This window comes from Pleuronectes platessa, chromosome 23, assembly GCF_947347685.1.
Source record: "Pleuronectes platessa chromosome 23, fPlePla1.1, whole genome shotgun sequence".
In the NCBI taxonomy this organism is placed as follows: Eukaryota; Metazoa; Chordata; class Actinopteri; order Pleuronectiformes; family Pleuronectidae; genus Pleuronectes; species Pleuronectes platessa.
In genome coordinates, this window is record NC_070648.1 from 12,150,143 (window position 1) to 12,168,069 (window position 17,927).

Here is a 17,927-nt window from a genome sequence, read left to right on the forward strand (position 1 = left end):
ATCTCTGCTCTGCGTGGCCATGTGTTGTCTGGGTATATGAGTGTGTTTGCATGTTTTTGAGTTGCATTTCCTCCTCGCTTAGTTTGACATGATGGATTACCTATCACACAGCCTGAACCGGCAGGGGAAATCACTAAAACAAACACCCTCTTCCACCAGGTTTTCTTTCAAAGCTGAAATCTTAAATGCCAGTTGTCTCTCAGTCTTTTATACGGTGCATTAGCTGTTTATCTTGTGGCATTTTGGAAATATGGAATCATATATCATAGTAACATTTCATGTGATCAACTAACTCAGTGAGTTTTATTTAAATCCTGCTCTCAGCTTGATATGTAGAAGGTGTACACTTGCAGCTGACATTTGCTCAGCTTGTTCCTTCATGAGAAATGCAAGTCTCTTGTAAAGACCGTTTATGTGTGTTTGTTTGTGTGTGTGCGTGTGTGTGCGTGTGTGTGTGTGAGAGCACGCCCTTGTAGCCGTGTCCCAAGTCAGTACCACTGAGGCCCTTGATGAGAAAATGTCAGGGGGAAGGTTGGGAATAGCAATAAATGGTGGCATACCTACGATTCCTGGCAACAGTGCTTGACAGATTAGCACTGCTAGACTGATGAGGAGTGAGGTGAGGGGAGAGAAAGCCTTGTTTGTTAGAAAGAGGAGGTGGAGAGGAGCAGAGGAAGGGGATGAAGAGGAGTGACCTACTCAAGGAAGGGTAGATCTCCACTAACAAGGGACTAGGTCGTCCTCTGTAGTTTTTCACCAGACTGCAGAAGATAAACTAGACTCTCATAAAAAATACTTTTGTATGTTATATTAAAGTAACAAATAATATGGGCTGGTGTGTCTTTTATATATGTCAAGGCAATGTCACTCAAGCCGGACCTTTTTAGGTCAGCAGCTTCAGTTTTCAATACTATTTGGAGAAGGTTCTGCAGGTATTTCTTTGCACTGGGAAAGGACATCTGTTGTAGGTTAATTTCCTTTGACTGTGTGCTCCCAGCACTTTGAGAGGGGGACAGGTGCAGGACTTTACCTGTTTTCTTCAGTGTCGTCATAACACAAATGTGAAAGTGAGTATTAAAGCTGATCTGACGCCTTATTTTTGATTTCATTAATTTTGACACAAAAAACACATTCCAATGTGGAATATTCTAATGTGAAGATACACAAATCCTAAAATACATATACAAGTTGTGTTCCCAGTTCCAAGAGTGTTGTGTATCAACAAGACAGCTCAATATATTTATTTAGTGGCTCATTGTCTCTGATTCCAAATCCACAGAGTGTACCTGCACTTCTCTCCATATTTCTATTTTTAGGGTTAGCCTGTGACCGTATTTGGTCTAATTAGTGTCAGTGACCGTGTAGTCAAAGGTTGGTTGAGATTGATGATGCAGAAATATGTAGAAACACCCCGGGGAGGCTGGTGGCCCCGGAAGGTGGCTGGTGGCCCTGGCTCCCCCACTGTAGGACCTCGATTGACGATCTGCTTGCAACACTGACCTGTTTTTACCGGTGAGCTAGCCACACGCTGCCATCTGCGTACCGCCAAGCATGTCCTTTCCCTGGATGACTGCACGTGTGATGTATAGTTTCATTATGTAAGCTCCATTGTATGTAGCAGCGGTTTTCCCGTGAAGGTTATTAAAGAAATGTCGCGACGTGCTGAATGCAGTCTTAGCTTAGGCGAGGGGGTTGTGACCTCAAGTAGCCATTTCAACTACTTGGATCTGTTGGTAGCAAACTGTTGGTAAAGTGCCATTGTGCAAGGCATTTTAAATTTTACTGAACTGAATTGTGATAAGACAGACTAGATACCAATGAAGAAAGAGTAATGAAATACTAACTAACTAAGGCAGTAAAATGCTGTTCTTTCATATGCTGAAGGATAGTCATTTTAATTCAACTTCAGCTGATGGTCTGACAGACTATGACCCTGGACATGGCTGAGAGAAAAATGCCTGTTATACAATTGGATAGTAACAGATCAAATCTAGCCGTGGACAGTGTTGCTGGCCCCGGAGACTGGCTGATAGATTTAGTGACCCACTGCTGTGTTTGGGTGAGGGATGTTCCGAGCTGGCCACGCTGATCTTAATCAATCTGATCAAGGCTAATGATCTTTTCTCTCCGAGCCACGCAGACCTTCAACTTAATCTCACCCACGGGGGAGGGCAGTAACATTTTTTTTCTTATCCCCCAGCGTAAAAAAATAAATGGAGTTTGATATTTGCCAGAGATATCGGATTATAGATTTGAGTGGGGTCTGTAGTTATAAGAGATTACTTTGGATCATCCAAACGAGATTATGGATTTTGTTCTTATTTGCTCAGGAGAGATAAGTAGAATAGAATCATTGACCAAAAAATGTACTGTTTTCCAAATGCGTCTGCATCAAGGCAACAGAAGGAGAAAACACAAGAGTTTGAAGCAAATATTAAATGTACTGATGTCATTGTGGTATTAACCTAGATTTGATTTGTTTCTGGAACAAACGGTGCATGTACATGATCCTTATTCAAACTCCAGCTGCTGTTGTTATTTTGAATTCCATTGGCGAAAAGGCTCACCACCTGGGTAATGCAAAAGGTTCTGGTCTTGCCAAGAAATGGTACATTGCTATAGCAATTGAAGAACTATAAGGCATTTATTTATATAATAGCATTGGGTAACAAAACCATTTGTCCGTTCTTTCAGATCAATAAAGCTTAACTTCAGTTTTCATTGAACGCATTTCCAGTGTTCAAATAAAGAAATCCATTGCGGAAGATTGCTGGCAACCATTCTACTCACGTCCGAATGAAGAGAAAGGGTTTTATATAAGCAAGCACATATTCACACAGTAACCTCATTGAATGGAAAAAAAATTACCAGGGATGGAAAGGGTGGCACAGAGCTGAATGACTTCTTTCGTCAGCTCTGAAATTGCTCAAGAGCCTTTGGACAGCAGGATGCCTTGATGTTCCCTCTGCCTGCCCAGCTACTGCCAGATGTTGCCGGGAGATTATGCGTCCCCGGGTCCTCGAAGAGCCAAAGTCCAGCCATGCCTGTTCTGACAAGACGATAATTTCACCCCACACAGCTCCGATAATTTTTTTTATTCTCTCCTCTCGCTTTCTATTTTTCTGCTTTGTGATAACCAAGTCTAAGGGGATGGAGTGGGCGTCCACTTGTGAGCAACTCCAGATGCTTCAGTGTCAACATGCATGGCCTAAGGCAATATTGTTTGCCATGATGGAGAGAGAAATGGATTGGACAATGCATGGCCCAGAGCTCTGGTGGGGTGTAGTGTTTGTGTGTGAAGGAGAGGATTGCGTGTGCCAGATTGTGCTGCTCTGCTTGAGATTCCTTTTTTTTTCTCCTTTCAAGTCTAGTACAGCTCTGTCAAACTTTGAAAATGCTACATATTCCCTACTTAAGCCTGTATTTGACAACTATAGTGTACATTTTGTTTTCCATAGTTAAGCTGTTTAGATTGCTTACCGGGTTAGTTTTTGTTGAATCACTCACTTTTAACTAGCCGATGGTTGCAAGAGCTAATGTATATTAAACAAACAAATGTCACAAATTTTACTTTATCATATTCTTCTAAATGTTTTGAAATCAACCCTCTTTGAGTTTATTATATTTCTCCAACTTACAACACAAAAAATTGAACCTGTGCACTTTTCTTATATTACCATGACATACCACAAGGAGCTTTGGGAGAGATTTTAACTCTCTCATCAAAGTACTTCTATCCTCTGTGTGCACAACAAACATTTGTTGTGCACGTCCATACCATTGTAGCTTTTGAAATAGGATTAAAACAAAGACAGACTTTTTAATCATTTCCCAGTGGACCTTGGGGTTGTGAGGTATTTGGAGTTTATATTGCCTCATCTCTCGCTTTGTTGTCTGCACCAGCTAATTTATGCCCGGTCAGGGATACAGTGGTGGTAATCCCCCTCCTGTTTTTGATCCACCCATCTATCATTCAATGATGTTTTGCTCTCTTCCTCTTCTCTTATCCCTTCACCCATCTTTAGGCTTTATCCCCGTCTCATCAATCACTGTCTTGTCTTCTTGCCATCTATCTGTACCCTTTTTAAATCTCTCTCATCCTTTCCTTTAACAATTCCTCCTACTTTTTTTCTGCCCTCTCTTTGTCATCACCTTCATCCCTCTTCTGCTAGATAAATGTATAGGTTCTTGCTTACTGGCAGGACGCCTCTATAGGAAGTTATGAAATGCAGCTTTAGGTTATTAAAGGATGTATAGAGTGGACACACTCACAAAGCACTGTATTTAGCACACCTGTACATCGCTATTCTCACAATTATCAACAGTGCATAAAATCACACGTATATGCAGGTCAGGAGCTTTCGTTAATCAATCAATCAAATTCGATTTGTACAGCCCATATTCAGCAATCACTATTTGAAACATTTGGCTTTACAAGGTGCGACATCCACTGTCCTTAACCCTCAACAAGAGCAAAGAAAACGACCCCCAAAAAACCCTATCAACAGGGGAAACAAATTTAGAAACCTCAGAAAGAGCCACATGAGAGGAGAGATCCCTCTCCCAGGACGGACACAAATCCAATAGATGCTGCGTGTAACTGAGAAAATTATCTTAATAACAGTATTTACAACATTGATTAGTATAATAGTTTGTAACATAATAGAGAAAGTGGGTCAAGTGAATGTTCACATCAAATGTCAGAATAGGGGGGAACAAATTATCTGTGCATGCGACTTTGACCATGGCGTGCTTGTTGGGGACAGATGGGTTTGTTAGAGGATTTCTGAAACTGCTGATTTGTAGAAAACATTCGACAACAAGTGAGCTGCTGTGCAAATAAAATCCTTGTTGATAACAAAGGTCAGAGGAGAATGGCCAGCTGAAGGTGACAGAGACGCTAAAATATATTAGTAAGTGTACACCTGTACAATTCGCTAATACTCTATAATACTTCATATAAGTCAGTGTGATACAGAGCTCAATCCAAAATAAAAGCTCTACAATGTGGTAGAACAGGAGATTGGCAGCGAGAGCGTGCAGCAGAAATGATGTGATGCAGTCATGTTAATATTGAGCAGAATCTCAGAGGGATGTTTCTAACATCTTGTGGAATCTATGCCAAGAAGAACTGATGCTGCATAAAGAGCAAAGGGAGGAAGCACTCAGTACCAGCATCAGTGTGCTGTTCAGTGAGCTAATGGCATGCAAAGGACTAACAGGCTAAACCAGGTGTCTTAAACGCCCACACTGTATACCTAATATGGTGAAATAAAAATTAGAGCTATAAAACATAATAGGGTTGCCCTCTTATGGAAATACGTTCAAATACAGTACCTCATGACACAAGTGTTAGCATCCAGGGTAAGTCCTTAATAAAGGCTTAACCTTGTTCCTTCGGTGGCTCCTAATGTTTGACACTATTATAAGAGATCATAGTAGCTCATTTACAAAGTAGGTGATTAACTTAGCAGATCTAACGGCGGCAGCGGTGATGGTCTGGAGCTTACACCCTACTGGGGACAGCTCAGATTAACACGTGAAGGTTGGTAAAGTCATTACTACCTGAGCATCTCAGTCATTTCTGTCCTTTTTAAATCCCCAGTATCATAGATATGTGCAGGCTGTGCTGTTAAAGATTCAGCCAAGTGAAGTGCTGACACATTTTTTTATTTTTATTATCTTTTAACTTTTGGCCATATACAGACCACATAGCTTCCAAACGGAGCAGTGACCATATTCACTGAGCACATACATTACAAAACCGCTGAATACAGCCTGAGTCGAGGCTTCTGTCAGTGGAGTTTTTACCAAATAATACTGGAGCACACATTTATGCTCTGTTGTTGCCTTTGTGTGTCCACACAGGACTGCTGAAGCTAACACTCATCTATTTATTCCTCTGACAACAGCGAACACTTTCATAACCAGATTTATCCATAGTTCAAGCAAAGAGTCATTGCTTCACATTTTTTCCTTTCTCCACCAAACCTGTTATTATTTGTGTCACAACACTCCTGTTGTGCACCTGCATCCTTTTCTGAATTCAATTATGCCATGCAATGCCACTGACTGTAAAGCTAAGAGTCCATGCTGGCCAGGTGACACTGTGGGAGATTGCATTTGGGCAGAGCCCAGCAAAAAGTCCATCTACTGCCCGTCCCCGAGCCGACAGCCAGTACTAAGAAAATAAAAGCACTTGCACTCACTCTCACTCTCATCTGTCCGCGAAGCCAAAAGGTTGAGGCAAGTGGTTACCGCCACATTTTTCTTTCTTGTACGTGAGTGCATGCGTCATTTGTGTGTAAATGGGTTCCTCTCAAGACACGAAAGAATGTGCAGCTCTTTTTGCACAAATGTATGACACATGCATATGAGGTTATGTGTGTTTTGCCATAACTGTAACTTGTCCGGGCCTCAACCCCTATGATGTTTAATACCATACTGAAAATTCTATTTCACCCCCTGACAGTCCAAATTGCAAATGTTCTCAAAGAGAATCTGATGCATTCACCAGGTGAGAATTTGTTTCAGCTGTCTCGTTCCAGCTGGGCCTTTATTTATTGTCAAACATTAATTTAGCACGCCTACTATTATGTATGAAGGGCTGTTGGTGGCATGGAGGCAGTGCAGAGAGAAATGGTCTGGTAAAATGGAGATCAATAGCCCGGTGAGATGAATAAGAGTGACCAATAAAACAAGGGGTATGGGGAATACAGCTATTCTCTTCTCATCCCTCCCTCCCTTTCATAATGGGAAAATTGTAACACTTGAGTAAGCTTGTTTTGCCACTGAGGACCTCCCTCCCACCGCCTGAATGTAAAATGATATTAGTTTGGGATTCAAGGAGGGTAGATTGGACAAAGTTTTTTTCTCTTACTAAATCCTCCCCTTTGTTTCTCCCTCTCTCATCTCTCATCACTTTTTTGTCTCTAGCAATAAGCATCTCACCTTTTTTGATATCGTTTAATTTTTACTTTGCTTTCTTTCTTGGCGGTGCCTTAATTCTTTTCTTCATTGGGTTTCTTTTAGTCATCTCCTTTATTTATTTTCAAGTTAAATTCAGAAACCTTTTACATGTGGTGGGATCTAAACATAGAGATTAAACACAGATAAGTTTGTGTAGATAAATGGTTGATAAGGTACATGGCCATGGCCACTACTGATTATTGGGTTTTATTGCATAAACAAGTAGCATTTAACCCTAATCTCAGGGGGACATCAAAGCAAGCTGAAGCATTTTGGCTGTGTAACAGTGTTTACTGCTGGTCTAGAACACTGTGCAGTGACATGAAGGCAGTCAAGCAATGCCTTTCACCCAAGCTTAAGCCTTTTAGAAGCAGACATTTGACGCAAGCTGTTGAAACGCCTTTAGCAAGACACTGAATCCCTACCAGCGGGTGGAATGCAGCACTGTAGCAAATCCTGACCTTTGACCTTGTGAGGATGAGCAGCAGATAAATAAATACATCACATGTACCCCCCCCCCCCCCCACACACACACACAAACACACAACTTCTCACATACTCCACAAAGCTGCATATTTGTCTCCTCAACATGTCATAATCTGTACATATCTTGTGTAATAAGACAGCTTTAAACCAGATATACCATGATGACAGACGCATAGTAATCAAAGCTCGCCACAGCTTTAACCTAACCTTTGGAATAAATAAGTAGATGCATACACTGCTGAATGGAAATGATACATTTCTAATTTATACCATGGTGTTTCTTGTTGCATATTAAAGTGTAGAAGTAAATGCTCAGAGGAAGAAAAACTAAAAAAATACAGTGTTTTCCTTTAAAGTGACAAACATCCTACCAAACCTGTCAGTGCTGAACTTGGCACCCTTGTCGACCACCTACATAAGCCTTTGTTGAGAAGGGTTATGCAGGGGCAAGAAGCATTAAACTGACAAGGAGAAGAAAAGGAATTTATCCAGTATACAAATTATACAAATTGTGAAAACAGTCACATCTCCCAAATCCCCAAAATATCTTTAGGCTCATCCTGACAAAATGTTTGACTAGAGAATCCAGATGTACGCAATGTTTGCCTCATTAATTCTGTCTCTAATATCCAACTGTATGGTAAGACCTTAGAGATAGACTGGAGGAAAAAAACTCCATATCATTTCTCATATGTAGATAACAGGTTTTTTCGTTTGACAATTTGACATAAGCTCAGGATTTAGTGTTTTTAGATCCAAGCCAGAAATTTAGGTTAACTTTTCATGAAGGCTCTGCGCTCAAATCTGCACAGTCACACATTTAGTCCGTTTTGCGGAACTCCTATCAGTTATTTTAAAGATTACACCGACCATTAACTCGTATTCACACATGAATGTACAGATCCCCAAGATATGTTACAGTTCTGTCTCCTGAACTGAATTCTTTTTTTCTTTTTCCATCTCGTCAATTCATATAGTAGTAGATTTTGGGGGAGAGGGGGATCTAGTGGTCCTCTCTGTGTCTGCAAAGGATTTCTAACTCTTTGGTTGGCTTTAAAAATCCACTATGAAAATTCTACACTACATTGAATGTAATCAAAGAAATGTTGCTTATCATCAACATCATCATTATGCACTATTTGCATATGGTGAGTAAAAACTAGATTCTTAAAAATAATATGTTCTTGTTTTTAAAGCCATACCAATTACCAACTGAACAGATACAGAGGAAAAAACACATTAAACTGATACTATTTTATATACATGCTATACACGAGTGTGAAAGCTACAGTTTACAGAACACAGAGGCCATTATGTCACATTATATATATATATATATATATATATAGGTGTGTGTTTTCATCTTCTGTATACAATTTGCTTTTATAAGTTGATGTGAAATGGAAACGGCCATCTTAACAAATACACATTGTATAACTTTTTATTTTTAAACGTACTTACCATTACCCATGAATACCACTGATAAATGAGTCGGTCCTGGATTCAAACTGCTGCTGCTCTGCATCTGCAAACACAGCTCTATCTTCTTCCATTGTGGACTGGTGTGAACTCATACTGTTTTCACATTGCTCTGCAGTGTGTATGATTAGGTCAACTCTGGGTGCTTAAATACAGTCTGTGAAATTACAGCTTAGTTTACATTAAACAAACCAGACATCTCTGATGAAAATGTTTGAATTGTCCCTTTTGCAACGTCTCTGCAGACAAGGCTCCTCAATTTTTTTCCCGTCACTGTAAGAGTGGCCTAACCGCTATGATGAGTTCTTATCAGAAACACCTTAAATTTGTTCAGCAGCTGCCGCAAAGCCTCTTCGCCCTACCGCTGTCATTTATTTATCTGTGGTGTCTCTGATTCTCTGAGGACCACAGAGGAGGAGCTTTAATACAAAAGACACTCAGTGCTCTCTTCTAGTGGCTTAGGCCTAGCCTACTTGATTTCTCAGCATGTGATCATTTGGAGCTGGAGAAGTAGAGATGAGGGGAAAAGTTATTGACAAGGGTGAGAAGGAGATGAGGGATGAACAGCAAAGGCTTGGACTGCAGAGAGGAAGGAATGGATAGATAGAGATAGGAAACAAGAGACACAGGATAGAGCGAGGTAGAGGAGGGGTTAGCGGGAACCTCAAGAGCTGAGGCATCGAAGCAGCAGGCTGTTTCAGTAGGAGGAGACATGGCCCAGATACTTCACTAGGATTCACTGTTAATGACTGTTCAGCTAGACCAGGGTTTCACTTTGTCAAGTAAGCCACCGTCATCTACAAAGTGTTAGTATACACCACGTGGGCTTTCAGCCCTGTGTGTGTATATTTGTATCTGAGTGTGTACATGTACGTCTGTTTGTGTTTCGGGCAGGAATGTCTTCAGGGACTATCTGTTGTTGACTGTCACTGTATTAACCTTGGTGTATGTATGTCATACATTAAGCACTAAATAAGTAGACAACAAAAAAAATTTTTTGATAAATTTGACACTCCAAACAAATACACTGAGTGTGCTGAAAAACTCAGATTGTACTTGACAGTATCCAGGTGCGCCCGCTGGTCAACAAGTGATTCTGCTCCTCGGCTTTTTCCTAATCAATGAAACTTAGAGCAGATCTTTATAAAAACCTGTGCAAATCATATACATGTGTCTATGCATGAACAGGGCTTCAAACCCTGCGTTGTGACAGAATGAGTGTGTGAGTATGTGAGTGTGTGAGTATGTGAGTGTGACCCCCCCAAGATCCCGTGTATTTTGAACACGTGTATATATGTTTCTCTCTCAAGTGTCTGATGACACACATCAGCTGGTTCCACATTCAATTCAGCCTCATTTGATGGACTATCACACCATCTACTTTGTCAATCTAGCATACAGAATATTCCGGATTTTGCTTCGGATACTTAGTTTACTAATTTTTCTTTAAAAATCATCGTCCATGTTCATTGGATCAACTGTACCTTATTTATATTTAATGGCAGACCATAGAGTATTTTTATCCCCAAGTCAAGGAGTTTTTTTTTTGTTGGATTGTTTGAGTCATCTGAACACCAAAAGGAACATGTAGAAAGCAAGTCGCAGAACAATCCTGATGCTTCAAGTAGTCATTAAGCTTTTACCTCACACTGGGTCTTGAAATCTACCCTAGCAATTAGATTTCTGCTGGTTCCACTAGGAGACCAGAAGAAAGAAAATCATTTGTTTTCATGGCTTGACAGTTTGCAATGACTGAAACCAATCCAATCCCCCAAAACCTCTTCTTTTTTTTTTGCTAACATGAGGCAGACAAATGGACGCCTACACCTGTGCAGAATCCATAGTATATCCAAATCTAGATTGAGTATATGAATCAGTATGTGTGTGTGTGTGTGCGTGGGCAGGGACATATGTCAGTGAGTGTGTGTGTAAAAAGTGAAAGACTGCGTTTGTGCATGTGCAGGACCCAGATTAAGCTGTCACCCAGTCTGTGAGTGGTCCCAGTCAGGCTGATCAATGTGGGGCCAGCTTGCAGATAATAAAGTGGTTAGGTCTCCCCTCATGCCTTTAATTGAACAAGTGTCGCCGGCTCGGCCCATCTGGACAGAAAGCATCCAGGGAATTGTCTGTGTTCACAGGGACTGTGGTGTGAATGGCCGGAGAAGAGTAAAGGAAGAGTAACTCTGGAGCCATGTGATCCTTTAGTATAGCTCAGGAGTCAGTAAAGAAGTTACATGTGGGAGGACAATCTGGTCAAATTAGCCCGTGCTGTGTCTTAAGTGTAAGCCTGTTTGTGCATAAATGTGTTCCCCTTCTCAAAGGAGTTACTTTGTGTACTGTGATGTTAAACAGTGCAGGCCTTAATTTGTAACTTCTCAGTTCAGTCAGACTTTTTCAAAACATGAGGGTAATTCTTTATGTAGTTTTCATCAAAGTTTATATTTGTTACTATTGGAATAATGTTTGGTCAGCATTGTCCTATGTTTTTCGTGTATGCCCTGTCCATATCTTTCACACCCATGACTGGTTTTGTTAGATATTACCACTGGCTGTTCAGTTGAGTCCAAGGTTTTAGAAATATCAAGATGCAAAAACTGGGCTTGCTAGGTTTATGAGGCTTGCCCCCTACCCCCATTTTACCAAAATATATTCATTTAATAATTGTAGTAAATTGTGACACTATAATTACACTGTTTTTATTGTTGTTGACAGTTATTAAACCACTAAGTTTATTCAATGGTTTGTAGTAAAGTATACGGTTAATCTCATGATAAAGCCTGTTATCTTTGAACTGTGAACTATCTTGTTGCCCAGACCTCCGTGACCTCAGTGGTGAGTACTCTCATGAGCAGAAGGATGTCTGTGAATGGCATTAACTCCCCTCAGATATCACAATTAATAGTGTGTGAAAGTGCATTTATTCACATTCTGGAAGACCAAAAGCATTATAAGGCCTAAGGCTATGGGTTCTGCATGCAGGAAGAATATATAAATATGTTTTTTGTGTGTGTTTCTTTGTCCCATTGTGAAATCTGCAGGCACTAGAGAGTGCAAGCTGAACGATTCAGCGCCTTAAGCCAGTGGCCCAGTTGAATAAGATAAGGTCAGAACTCCACTCCTGATTTAGAGGATACAGAGCATCTCCCATCTGGACACTGACAAGAGCAGCCTCCCCCCCGCTCTCTAAGCCAAGTCAATGAAGAGACCTTCTACCTGCCGTGTTCGCTGTTTCTCCTCTCTGTCAGCCTGAGCCCCTTTACACTATTCATAAACTTGGGCAGAGGGTTGTTTGACCTTTTTGCTGAAATGTTAGGGCAAATTAGTTGTCAGAGTAGTGGACGTGGCAGCCATACTAAGCCACAGCTCCAGTTCCATACACGTCCACCTCCCTTCCCTTTTTACCTTACCACAGGGTGCCTTGCCCTTTCTACTGTTGGGGCGTAAGTCCCTCTGCCACCACACTGGATACACATTTGTGTCTCTGTTCGTTTCCATAGACTACTTTTTGCAGAATTAGGTAGCCATACATGGGCCATGGTATTTTAGCAAAATCACAAAGTTCACTCATTCACACAGTTTCATATCCCCACTCTGAGAAAACAGGTATTCAAAAGATAAGCAAATACAGTAAAAAAAAAAATACCAGCCACGTGGCCAATTCCTGCTGGAAGTTTTCCACCCATGTAAACTGTAGGTCAGTCCTTTCAGTCAGAAATGAATCTGAAGACTTATTTACAGCAGTCTAATGCACATACTTGCTATATAACTGCCCTGATTCAGTCTATACATCGAAAATCCTTGAATTACAATCACCTACTTTTACCCTGAATACAGAGCAGCTTATAATGAGCCCAAATGCAAGCAGCACCCTTTTAAAGCAGAGTAAACACTAAGCTTGCTGAGCCACTGCCCCCCCGAGTCTACGCATATTCATTACCTTACGCAATGGCTTTTTAAAATAAACAGCACTGCATTCAGCAGGCATTAGTTAGTCCTGTATGATAATTAGCTTCTCAAGACTTTGTTTGTGTAAGTTGCTGCTTGTCCACTTTTTAAAAATATCGAACGAGAATGAAACTTTGTTGCTGTTCTCAAACAACACGTTTAGAGTGTGATCCTTTAGCCCAGATACATGAGGGTTTTGCTTTCCCAGAGTTCCTACAGCTTCTTAAAATCCTGGAATGTATGGCATGGAATATTCCATTTTGTTATTAGTTATACTAATAACTATCTTCATAATTTAATTTATATTAATTTGTGTGTCTATTTGACCTTGACTATGCCCTAGTAGCCTGTAACCTACCACCTCAAATTGATTAATCTTGACAGATAGCTAGAGGGGGCTAGGATGTGTTAAAATGCATCCCATTTGCCTGGGAAGTCTTTAAAAAGTCCTTGAAATTGATTTTAACGAATGTATGGCAACCTTCTTTTCCATGGTTCCATGAAAAAAACCCATTTCATCTATTCCTTTTTGGTTGCCAATTTGCCCTCCACCTGAACCACTGAATCTTGTGGCTCAGGGCTAAACCTCATCCCCTCTCCCTATATGCACTTTGACTTTTTGACCTTAGCCTTACACTGATCCTGCCTTCTGAAGACAAGCGAAGATCAGGTGTGGATCAAGAGGTTAGTCGCTCTCGTGATACAGGTTTTTTTTTCTTTTCCATTCCCTGTCTGTGGGCTGTGTTTGTCTGTGCTCTGCGGGTCGATGAGTCCCGCATGCTAAACTTGCGCGGTAATGGGTGTGTGCATGTTTGCAAGTGACTCCAGCTCATCATTCAGCTTGAGAGAAAATCCATAGCAGGGTGATAAACATATTGCTTTGTCAGGGGATTGTAGGTGTGAGTGTCTCTGCGACCAGCACTGTGTACACAGGACGTCAGTGCTGTATGTGGACAGATGTACACACAACGTCATTTGAGGTCAGTGTTTTCACCACTGTGGCAGCCTGTAACAGCATAATGCTTGGGTGAAGACCAGAATAGAGCTAGGCGATGAAACATAATTAACAATAATTATCGCCATATCATTTTCTTCAATACCATTATGACAAACTTTCAATATACTCTAGTCTTGAGTAGTTATTATTAAAATGATTCTCTGTGGTTTCATTTACATTTGACATGATCTGATATGGGAAGGCCTGTCTTCACGCACCCCAGAGTTTATCTTTAACATGAACATGTCCAAACCTATCTTGAGCTGAATCATCACACTCCACTATCCACACACACTTAGTAGGCAAAACAGCAAGTGTTTACTTTCTCAGCTAGCAGTTACAGTTGCCATATCACATCTCGCTTGTCCTTTACTGTTTACTGAAGGCCGTGATTAAGTGCCATGATGGAAAGCATCAACAACCATCCCATCCATATTTGATGAGTGAATGTCTCCCTCCCAGTACACACAACAGGGGGAAGTTGTAATCAGCGTTTACACATACTGTGAATAATTGTTTACCCAGATAATGGCTGTGTTTGTGCAAGCACAGAAAAGGGTTGTTGTTCTTGTTTTCTTTTCTTTTATGATAAAGAGAACTCTGATTGGGTAATAGCACGACTGAGCTCCTGTTGTTTTTATTATTTGGTTTGTTCAGGCGGCTTCCTTACCTGTGAACTGCTATTAGCCCCCATCACAGAAAAAAATAATCATTGTCATCACCAGGACAACAAGACCAGAATAAACTTGTGAAGGAGAAAACTAGCATGCTGTTATTTGACTGTAGTAATGATTTGGCATAATAACTGCACAGGCGTCCTTTATGCACTCTGCTCACACATACACTCAGCAGAGGAGAATATCATGGCTGCATTGAGCTGTGCTGAGCTCAATTACAGAGTCACTCTAACCTTAAATTTTATATGAGGGAGACCCTATTTCTGCAGGGCAGCACCACATTAAAGAGTATGTGGATCCACAAATGAGGTCATTGGGGCAGGCTGCTACATTAAGGGTATTGGAATCACAGTGTCTGGCTCCTACCTATTACAAATGGCACGGAAAGATTAGCATATAGAATTTGATTCAGATAATTTGAAATAATAGATTAGGACGGGGTCACTTTGACACTTAGTTTCCAGTTTTTGCGGTATACCATAGCAACACCTACATTATGATACAAAAATCCTACAATACAACCAACATTAATGTAAATTATGAGGTAATTTTGTTTTGGCTGAAACCATTTTTTCGAAGTGTTAATACAATTATATGTTATTTTTGAGAGAGTTCATTATTTTCGGCAAAAGAGTGCCAGCTAAATTATTACAGATTTCCAAAACTCTAAAAAGAAAACCGATACACTTAAAAATGACCTGAAGGTAGGAGCCAATCCAAGACCAGTGCAGCCTCCACATCTTTAACTTTCTTTATATATACATTTGTTGTAAAACCATCTCAGGAAGCGGTGTTGCCGTGTCCAATTAAAATTCTAAAGAGACGAACCCCTCAAACCAATACCTCAATCTCATTCTGCATCACAGTGTGTTCCAAGGTTAACCATGGATGAAGGGACCACTGTCGGTATATTCCGCAAAGAAACATACTATGTTACTACTATTTCTGCTATGTATGATACAAACCTGGCCAAATCCACCCATATAAATGTCTTTCTCTGCTTCTACCCATGCTCACACTTGCAGGTGTGCAGTCACACATGAATATATTCACTTCTAAATGATGTCAACGATTCACTTTGTTTAGGGCTTTTATAGAAGAAGGTATAACTGAACTCTTCTTCCATTTCAAAGTCCTTTATCTCTCACAGATGGCAGCGATTCGTAGTGTGGGTTGATTTGGGTGATCAGTCATTCGCTCTTATGGGTGCTAGAGTGTGTTATGGCTCTGTCCTTCATATCTGAGAGATGGTGTGTAGGCTGGCAGGTGACTTTGAAGTCAGTATGTTTGATGCTGGTGATTTTGTTGTTGTTTTGTGATGGTTACCAGGGTAAAGACGGAGTGGGAAAAGTACAACAGGAAATGTCAGAAGATGTGGGTTAATAGAAAGCTTTGTTCAGAAACCTCTGATGTTGCGTATGATGAGGTCCCCCGGCTGGGATTGTTTGTGGATGTCAGCGATGTGTTGAATGAAGCTGACTTTATTATTTATACTTGTTTTTTTGTTTTGGAAGCTGTTTACCAGTTTAGCTGCCTTGCCATGACTGGGGGTGATGTGTTAGTGTCTGACAAACTATTGACCGGGCTTTAAGTTGTGTCCATATTCTAATGTGGCCATAGGTGGTACTTAATACTCTGATGACCATCAATTCATAAAGATGAAAAGATTGACTGGTGTACCTGTCCGTCACCAGCAGACCTGCCTGCATCCATTCACCCTGCCAATGCTCTCACTTCACAAGACCAGAGTCTTCAGCTGGAGAGAAGCTGAAGATCGCAAGCCTGGATGCCAGACGAACTTAGCCCCGCCCACAACATTTGAGGTCGGGAAGTTCGGTCTGGAGTCGCTCCGTTGGAGAGAAACTACGCCCGAACAGAAGCTGTTCGGACCAATCAAATTGTCAGGGCGGGCTTTATACGATGATGGACAGATGATCAACAGTAACGTAATCAACCACGTCACCAAAGAGCCCTTGGGTTGAATTTTTTTCAACAAACATGCCTGCCGTTGGAGAGCTGAGATGTGTAGATGCTGCCAATGAGTCTGTTTTAGAAGATATCGACAGTCCATTCATTTTGAAAGAGGAACAGAGAAACGCGATCAAGGCATTTGTAGGGTTAGGGATCTAAAAGATGTTTTTGCTTTCCTTCCATCGGGATTCGGAAAAAGTTAAATTTATCAGCTGGGGAAGAAGATGGGACACAATGAAAACCCAGTGGTCATTGTGGTTTCTCCTTTGGTCACACACTTGTGGAGGACCAAGTGAAAGAGGCGACCGAAATGGGCATCACGGCGATGCCACTCGCCATGCACGACGAGGTGGATATTACCAGTGGTCATTGCCAGTTCCTTTTCGGAAGCTCGGAATCCTGGCTGCTGAACAAGAAGTGGAGGGACATGCTAGGCTCCGATTTTTTTCAAGCTAATGTAATAGGTATCGTTGTGGATGAAATTCATCTAACTTACAAATAGTAAGAGAAAGTCTTGACTGTCTGACTTAGTAAATAACTCTCGTGATTTGAATCAAATGTTGTAAACATAGTATCATAGGTGTCGATGTAAGTTCGCTAACTCAGACTTAGTACAATCATAACTTTAGTCTCATTGTAGCATGCGTGCAGTTGAGTTCTGTTGACAACAACTATGCGTCGCTTAACATACGTCACATACTACGTTGCTCTGATTGGTTGTAGGTCTATCCAATTGAGCGAAGAGGCATTTTTTTTCCTGGTTCGGTTGAAACACGCCCCATAATCACAGCCCAATGGAGCAATATCAGACTCATATTCTGACTAGAATATGAGTATGACAACGTCAGGCTAGAAGATCGCTAGTAGTTAGGGAGCAATTCACGGACAAGTCGGCTTCGAGCAGAGCTATACATATTTCACACAAGATCACACCCCCATCTCACAATTTTGCATCCTACTTTTACACTTTATCCTTATTCTTGTTCCACACTTCTGTCATTGCCTTCCACTGTTTAGTTTGCACTTACAGCACTGACGGATTCGTATCCAACCAGTGTATGAAAGGCAGACACATGCCCACTCCCAAGGTTCTCGCCCTTCGGGCCCTCATCTTACCGGCATGTTTTCATTTCAAGCAGCCAGGCAGGTGGATAAAATGAATGATTGCAGTTGAGAGTCCTTTTCCCCTCCTCTTTTCAGAGTTTTGAGTGGTGGTTGATTAGAAACGTGCTTTCCTCACCAGGCCCTTGAAAACCAAGTCCTGAAAAAATATATCTTTAGCATCAACTGCTGTCACTTGGCAGAAACAAAGAACCATAGAGATTAAGACCCAAACAAGGGAGGGATGTCCTGTTTCCTTTACGCCACTGTGAGGCAAACAATACATTTTATCTTGATTTCCA

General features: G+C 41.1%; 1 protein-coding gene across 1 annotated transcript in view; it reads left to right on the plus strand.

The window, feature by feature from the left end:
• The window catches only part of nrxn2b (neurexin 2b), a 605,543-nt gene that overhangs the window by 110,727 nt on the left and 476,889 nt on the right, over positions 1–17,927 (plus strand). The window lies entirely within an intron of this gene.